Raw genomic sequence first — 8,426 nt, forward strand, 5'->3', positions numbered from 1 at the left:
ATTTTCGAGGCAATCCGCCCCTTTATCAAAACACAAAAAATCACAAATACAATCACATAATATATATAAGAAGTACTGGAAATACAATAAAATACAATAAGAATAATGTTTTAGTAACTGGAGAAACCACAATGAACCCTTCGGCAAACGTGGGCCGAAGGCGGATACTAGCGTGACTGCATCATGTTCAAACACTAGAACGCTATGCGACCAACGGCAGAGATATTTTGAATTCCCCCGCACGTGAAAGTATTCCGAAGAGTTCAAAGACGATTCGTCCCTAAACACTGCTATTGGACGACATTGCATTTATATAAAAAATGTTGCATTATCGTCTCTACAGTGATTGATAAATTTGGGGTTTATATATTTCATTTTTCTCGGGGGAGCACACCCTGACACAATCCGCACCCCCCCCCCCCCCCCCCCCTCCAAAAAAAATAAAAAATAAGCCACAGGGCCCCCCCCCCCCCCCCCCCCCCCCCCTTTCCCAAAATACTGTATCCGCCACTGCGCTCCATATACGTTAAGTTTTTAAATCCTGGTATGATATATTGTTCGTTAAAACAAGCAAATACTGTTTTGATATGTCCAATCAAAATAAATACAACAGCATTACAAAACGGCGCGATTCTACCGCGATCCTTCTTCGCTCGATCCTGCCCAATCCTGTAATAGCCAGACCGGTCTTATGAAGAGTTGTCTTCCCGGATATGGATTTCCACTACATCTGGTGAGCATGGTTTGAAGGTTGCCGGAGTTATGGCAAACAACAGAGTGATTGTAAGTGTATTACGTAGTTTTATTGGCTCCGTAGGTGTGTTGGTTCGTTCCCATAATTGTGTTTGTCCATGCGACATCATAGGCCTACAGCAGATACTGCACGACCGCCACCGACAAATCGTCACAACACCAAATCCAATCTGACACATTTCGGTAGCACTAACGGGACTCTTATTTCATGATACCAGTGACCAATCATATGGTCCTGGAAACAGATGATGTTGAGCAAAATTTACAATTTAATAAGTGTATAGTATTGTGACGAAAACAGGTGACCGTGGGTATGGTATCAGTTGGTAGTTCTTGATATAGCGCGCAGTCCCCACTACCCTGGTCTCTGTCAATCTCACATAAATTTATATCCGACTCTGGGTTTAGACTTCAAGTCTAATCTACTAACTTATCCAATAACAATACATATGAATGAAAGAAGACACAAGGCAGTAATATAAACTAAAGCATGTATTATCAAGAACTGGAAAAGGTCACAACAAGCATTGAGTTTGAAATACAATTGCTAGAGTTTCTGATTAGTAGACTAGTTATAACATGACACCCGAGACCTATATTAATTTTAGGTCTCTGATGACACTAAGAAAAAAAAACAAAAAACCTGATGTATACAATGCATTACATGTACGTGTTAATTTTGAGAAATGTAAAGAAATATAAAAGTTTGTACAAGAAAGACTATATGTAGTGTAGCACTACTAGTGTTCTATTTTTCAAAAATGATTTTTAATTAAGGGAGACAACCTATTACTATGTTTGATAGCTCATCGTTCACTCATTATCTTAGCCCGAGTTTTCTCTGGCCCTATCAACATGTCTGGTGTAGGGCCAGAGCGCACTACTATATGAAAACGCGGAATTATCCGACACCGTTTGGTGTCGCTAAGAATTTGATGCAAATACAATAAAATCGGGTGTGACACACCACCTACCTTACATATATGGATAAATGAGATATTTATTTACCCCAGAACACCCATTTAGTCCCATCTAGGTGTTTTATGCCATCCGTATAGACCCTCGCTTTACACTAGTCAAAATTTCATACTTGACTCGACGCCATATATTACTAACTATGTAGGTCGCGGACGGCCTAATTACCCTAATCAGTGAGCGATGGAGCGAAAAGGAAAAAATACAACATGCTGGAGGCCTCTGCGATCCTTTGACCCCATATAACACAAGAGTGGATTACTTCATCTAATTTTGACAAATTTAAAAGTTTGTGTCTGCATGAAGAAAAATCGAGACATGATCCTCTTGAATAATTATCCTGTCATTGACGTCTCACATTTAATATTACAATCGGACGATATGATTATTTGTAAAATACCAGACTATTTGAGTGTTTATATTTCAATGTCCATAACATAGCCACACTACCCCCTGAAGCATTCATGATTTATTCTCAAATCTTCAAATTACAAAACATAATCAAGATGGGTCACCTCAACCCTATTAGCTGATAAAGTTTTGTGCCCATAGAAACAGCAGGCAAAATCTTTCTTTTTGTTAAAAATGAAAAATTTACCTTTACTTAACATGAACATCATTTACAAGTTCAACAAACCGTTTAAAGCTCTAATCCAACTGAAATTATCCCGTCGCCTGTATATGTGACTTTAACCCATTTGTTCAAGAGAAGTGAGGAACCAAGCTCGCAGTTGTCTGCACTAATCACAATGTCTTTCTACTATCAGTGAATTTATAACAATGACAGATTCCAAAGCTACAATTTCTTCTTTATCTTTTGTAATGAACCTAGTCCACTGTAATTTTTAGCATACATGTATAAAACAGGTTGGGATCATCCTGTTGCTTGTGAAAATACACCAAAACTCCAAAACATCTTCTCAACAGATTTGGAAATCGATCGAGATCAACTACCAGTAACATTCATAATCTATATATATTCCTTTTTAGCTCACCTGGTCTGAAGGACCAAGGTGAGCTTATGCCATACCGTGGCGTCCGTCCGTCAACAATTGACTTCTTCTTCATAACCACAGATCAGAATTTGACAAAATTTGGTCAAAAGCATCCCTATGGGATGGGGACTCGAAATTTTACAAATGGTGAGGCTGACTCCCCAGGGGTCTTAGGGGCGGGGCCAAAAGGGGTCAATTTGGCTAAATTGATATAAACGACTTCTCCTTTGAAACTAAGCAATGGATATTGCTCATATTTGCCTGGTAGCATCCCCTTGGAGTAGGGATTCAAAATTGTACAAATGTTGGGACTGACCCCCTGGGGGGCTGAGGGGCAGGGCCAAACAGGGTCAATTGGGCTAAATTGATATAAACAACTTCTTCTCTGAAACTAAGCAATGGATATCGCTCATATTTGCCTGGTAGCACCCCCTTGGGATAAGGATTCAAAACTGTACTAATGACGGGGCTGACACTCCTGGGGGCTGAGGGGCGGGGCTATAAGGGGCCAGTTTGGCTAAATTGATATAAACAACTTCTCCTCCAAAATTGAACAATGGATATCGCTCATATTCACCTGGTAGCATCCCCTTGGGGTAGGGATTCAAAATTGTACAAATGTTGGGGCTGACCCCCAAGGTGGCTGAGGGGCGGGGCCAAACGGGGTCAATTTGGCTAAATTGATATAAACAACTTCTTATCTGAAACTAAGCAATGGATATCACTCATATTCGCCTGGCAGCATCCCCTTTGGGTAGGGATTAAAAATTGTAGTAATGTACAAATGGTTGGGCTGACTCCCCGAGGGGCTGAGGGGTGGGGCCAAATGGGGTCAATTTGGCAAAATTGATACAAACAACTTTTTCTCTGAAATAAGCAATGGATATTGCTCATATTCGCCTGGTAGCATCCCCTTGGGGAAGGGATTCAAAATTGTACAAAAGTTGGGACTGAGCCCCCGGGGGGCTCAGGGGCGGGGCCAAACATAGTCAATTTGATTAAATTAATATAAACAACTTCTTCTCTGATACTAAGCAATGGATATCGCTCATATTTGCCTGGTTGTATCCCCTTGGGGTAGGGATTCAAAATTGTACAAATGGTTGGGCTGACCCCTGGGGGGACTGAGGGGCCGGGCCAAACGGGGTCAATTTGGCTAAATTGACATTTTTAGAATTTCAATAAAAGCAATGTTCATGTACCCATAGAAAATGCTTATGATATATTGACATAGCAATACCAGTGACAAATATAATTAAGCATCATTCTCATTTCATATCTCATGAAACCAGGTGAGCGATACAGGCCCTCTGGGCCTCTTGTTTTGTATTTTGTTCACTTATGGTCTTTTACAGCACATAACAGCTTTCATTTTTTAGCTCACCTGGCCCGAAGGGCCGGTGAGCTTATGGCATGGCGCAGCGTCCGTCGTCCGTCGTCCGTCCGTCAACTTTTCCTTTAAATCGCTACTAGTCCTAAACTACTCAGTGGATTTTGACCAAATTTGGTCTGAAGCATCCTTGGGTGAAGGGGAACCAATTTTGTATAAACGGTGGGTCTGGCCCCCCAGGGGCCTTAGGGGCGGGGCCCAATAGGGGAAATATAGCAAATTCTTTAAAATCCTTCTTCTTCTGTAGAAATGAAGGGATTTGATTCATATTTGGTCTGAAGCATCCTGGGGTGAAGAGGAACCAATTTTGTATAAACGGTGGGTCTGGCCCCCCAGGGGCCTTAGGGGCGGGGCCCAATAGGGGAAATATAGCAAATTCTTTAAAATCCTTCTTCTTCTGTAGAAATGAAGGGATTTGATTCATATTTGGTCTGAAGCCTCCTTGGGTGAAGGGGAACCAATTTTGTATAAACGGTTGGTCTGGCCCCCCAGGGGTCTTAGGGGCGGGGCCCAATAGGGGAAATATAGCAAATTCTTTAAAATCCTTCTTCTTCTGTAGAAATGAAGGGATTTGATTCATATTTGGTCTGAAGCATCCTTGGGTGAAGGGGAACCAATTTTGTATAAACGGTGGGTCTGGCCCCCCAGGGGTCTTAGGGGCGGGGCCCAATAGGGGAAATATAGCAAATTCTTTAAAATCCTTCTTCTTCTGTAGAAATGAAGGGATTTGATTAATATTTGGTCTGAAGCATCCTTGGGTGAAGGGGAACCAATTTTGTATAAACGGTGGGTCTGGCCCCCCAGGGGCCTTAGGGGCGGGGCCCAATAGGGGAAATATAGCAAATTCTTTAAAATCCTTCTTCTTCTGTAGAAATGAAGGGATTTGATTCATATTTGGTCTGAAGCCTCCTTGGGTGAAGGGGAACCAATTTTGTATAAACGGTGGGTCTGGCCCCCCAGGGGTCTTAGGGGTGGGGCCCAATAGGGGAAATATAGCAAATTCTTCAAAATCCTTCTTCTTCTGTAGAAATGAAGGGATTTTATTCATATTTGGTCTGAAGCCTCCTTAGGTGAAGGGGAACCAATTTTGTATAAACAGTGGGTCTGGCCCCCCAGGGGCCTTAGGGGCGGGGCCCGATAGGAGAAATATAGCAAATTCTTTAAAATCCTTCTTCTTCTGTAGAAATGAAGGGATTTTATTCATATTTGGTTTGAAGCATCCTTGGGTGAAGGGGAACCAATTTTGTATAAACGGTGGGTCTGGCCCCCCCAGGGGCCTGGGGGGGTGGGGCCCAATAGGGGAATATTGTTTATTCTTTAAAATCCTTCTTCTTCTGCAGGAATAAAGGGATTTGATCCATGTTTGGTCTGAAGCATCCTTGGGTGAAGGGGAACCAATTTTGTATAAACGGTGGGTCTGGCCTCCTAGAGGCCTGAGGGGCAGGGCCCAATAGGGGAAATATAGCAAATTCTTTGAAATCCTTCTTTTTCTGTAGGAATAAAGGGATTTGATCCATATTTGGTCTGAAACATCCTTGGGTGAAGGGGAACCAATTTTGTATAAATGGTGGGTCTGGCCCCCCAGGGGTCTTAGGAGCGGGGCCCAATAGGGGAAATATAGCAAATTCTTTAAAATCCTTCTTCTTCTGTAGAAATGAAGGGATTTGATTCATATTTGGTCTGAAGCATCCTTGGGTGAAGGGGAACCAATTTTGTATAAACAGTGGGTCTGGCCCCCCAGGGGCCTTAGGGGCGGGGCCCGATAGGAGAAATATAGCAAATTCTTTAAAATCCTTCTTCTTCTGTAGAAATGAAGGGATTTGATTCATATTTGGTTTGAAGCATCCTTGGTTGAAGGGGAACCAATTTTGTATAAACGGTGGGTCTGGCCCCCCAGGGGCCGTAGGGGTGGGGCCCAATAGGGGAAATATAGCAAATTCTTTAAAATCCTTCTTCTGTAGAAATGAAGGGATTTGATTCATATTTGGTCTGAAGCATCCTTGGGTGAAGGGGAACCAATTTTGTATAAACGGTGGGTCTGGCCTCCCAGGGGCCTGAGGGGCGGGACCCAATAGGGGAAATATAGCAAATTCTTTAAAATCCTTCTACTTCTGTAGGAATAAAGGGATTTGATCCATATTTGGTCTGAAACATCCTTGGGTGAAGGGGAACCAATTTTGTATAAACGGTGGGTCTGGCCCCCCCAGGGGCCTGGGGGGTGGGGCCCAATAGGGGAATATTGCATATTCTTTAAAATCCTTCTTCTTCTGCAGGAATAAAAGGATTTGATCCATGTTTGGTCTGAAGCATCCTTGGGTGAAGGGGGACCAATTTTGTATAAACGGTGGGTCTAGCCTCCCAGGGACCTGGGGGTGGGGCCCAATAGGGGAATATAGCATATTTTTTAAAATCCTTCTTCTTCTGCAGGAATAAAGGGATTTGATCCATGTTTGGTCTGAAGCATCCTTGGGTGAAGGGGAACCAATTTTGTATCAACGGTGGGTCTGGCCTCCCAGGGGCCTGGGGGGTGGGGCCCAATAGGGGAATATAGCATATTCTTTAAAATCCTTCTTCTTCTGCAGGAATAAAGGGATTTGATCCATGTTTGGTCTGAAGCATCCTTGGATGAAGGGGAACCAATTTTGTATAAACGGTGGGTCGGCCTCCCAGGGGCCTTAGGGGTGGGGCCCAATAGGGGAAATATAGCAAATTCTTTAAAATCCTTCTACTTCTGTAGGAATAAAGGGATTTGATCCATATTTGGTCTGAAACATCCTTGGGTGAAGGGGAACCAATTTTGTATAAACGGTGGGTCTGGCCCCCCCAGGGGCCTGGAGGGTGGGGCCCAATAGGGGAATATTGCATATTCTTTAAAATCCTTCTTCTTCTGCAGGAATAAAAGGATTTGATCCATGATTAGTCTTTAAATCGCTACTGGTCATAAAATTTTTCATGGATTTTAATTAGATTTGGTCAGGAACATCCTTGGGGGAAGGGGAACCGAGTTTGTATGAATTTTTACTCTGAACCCTCAGGGGCCTGAGGGGCGGGGCCAAATAGGGGAAATAGGGTTAATCCTTTAAATCGCTACTAGTCATAAAGTTATGAATGAATTTGAACCAAATTTGATCAGGAACATCATTGGGAGAAGGGGAACAGAGTTTGTATAAAGTTTTACTCTGAATCTCCAGGGGCCTGAGGGGCGGGGCCAAATAGAGGAAATAGGGTTAATCATTTAAATCGCTACTAGTCATAAAGTTATGGATGAATTTGAACAGGAACATCCTTGGGAGAAGGGGGAACAGAGTTTGTATAAATTTTTACTCTGAACCCCCAGGGGCCTGAGGGGCGGGGCCAAATAAAGGGAATAGAGATTAGTCTTTAAATTGCTACAAGTCATAAAGTTATGAATGAATTAGAACCATATTTGGTCAGGAACATCCTTGGGGGGAGGGGAACAGAGTTTGTATAAATTTTACTCTGAACACCCAGGGGCCTGAGGGGCGGAGTCTAAGAGGCCCAAGGGTCTTTCCCCACCCTAAGGAACTTAGTTTCTTCAAACACAATTAGGTTGTAAAAATAATCCATAGGGTCTTTCAGTCCCTTAGAGAGTATGTGTATGAATAAATTGAACATGAACATTATTTTGACATTTGGTCAAATCCAACCAGGTGAGCGATACAGGCCCCATGGGCCTCTTGTTTTGTGTTCACATTTCAGTTTTGGCTGAATTTCAGTTAAATTTTTTTTTATGTTTTCAGCAATGGAACACATTTTCTAGAATTTGGTGGTTATATGATGCTAATCACCAGTGTGTGTTCAAGTCAGCGAGGGAAATCGCGAAATACCTCCAGGGTCATCACAAACCCATCTACCATCCCCTCAGTAAGTGTTGTGGATCAAAGATTGTGTATGAGCTCTTATTATGGTCTTACCAACTGTATTAATATAGAACTTTGGATATTTTTACTGTAATCTGTGTAATGCTGTGTTTATACCTAATTATCACTCGATCATTCCTCTTTATGAGCAGGGCATCGACCCAGTTGACCCTTGACTTTTAGCAATTTCAGAAGTCAAATAATTATTTCTGAGAAATCTGAGGGGTAAAAAAATATTTCAAATAGGCAAGTCTTTTCAAACCCAAGAGTCAGATCTCAATTTGGGGAGTCAAAAAATACTCTCAAGGGTCTACTGGATGCCCTAGCTGATGAGGTAAATATTTTATCAATCATCAACTACAATGACAATTTCAACCTGATTTCATTTTCATATTGATATATAAAATGTTCATTTACTTGATCCTTCTGACC

The 8,426-nt window shown here is 42.3% G+C and overlaps 1 long non-coding RNA gene across 1 annotated transcript; it reads left to right on the top strand.

Moving 5' to 3' along the window:
* The first annotated feature begins 719 nt into the window (after positions 1-719).
* LOC117318410 lies at positions 720-7,990 on the top strand. Its single transcript, XR_004530358.1, has 2 exons — positions 720-783; positions 7,875-7,990. It is a non-coding gene; the product is annotated as an uncharacterized LOC117318410 (long non-coding RNA).
* The last annotated feature ends 436 nt before the right edge of the window (positions 7,991-8,426 follow it).

Source organism: Pecten maximus, unplaced genomic scaffold (genome assembly GCF_902652985.1).
Source record: "Pecten maximus unplaced genomic scaffold, xPecMax1.1, whole genome shotgun sequence".
Classification (NCBI taxonomy): domain Eukaryota; kingdom Metazoa; phylum Mollusca; class Bivalvia; order Pectinida; family Pectinidae; genus Pecten; species Pecten maximus.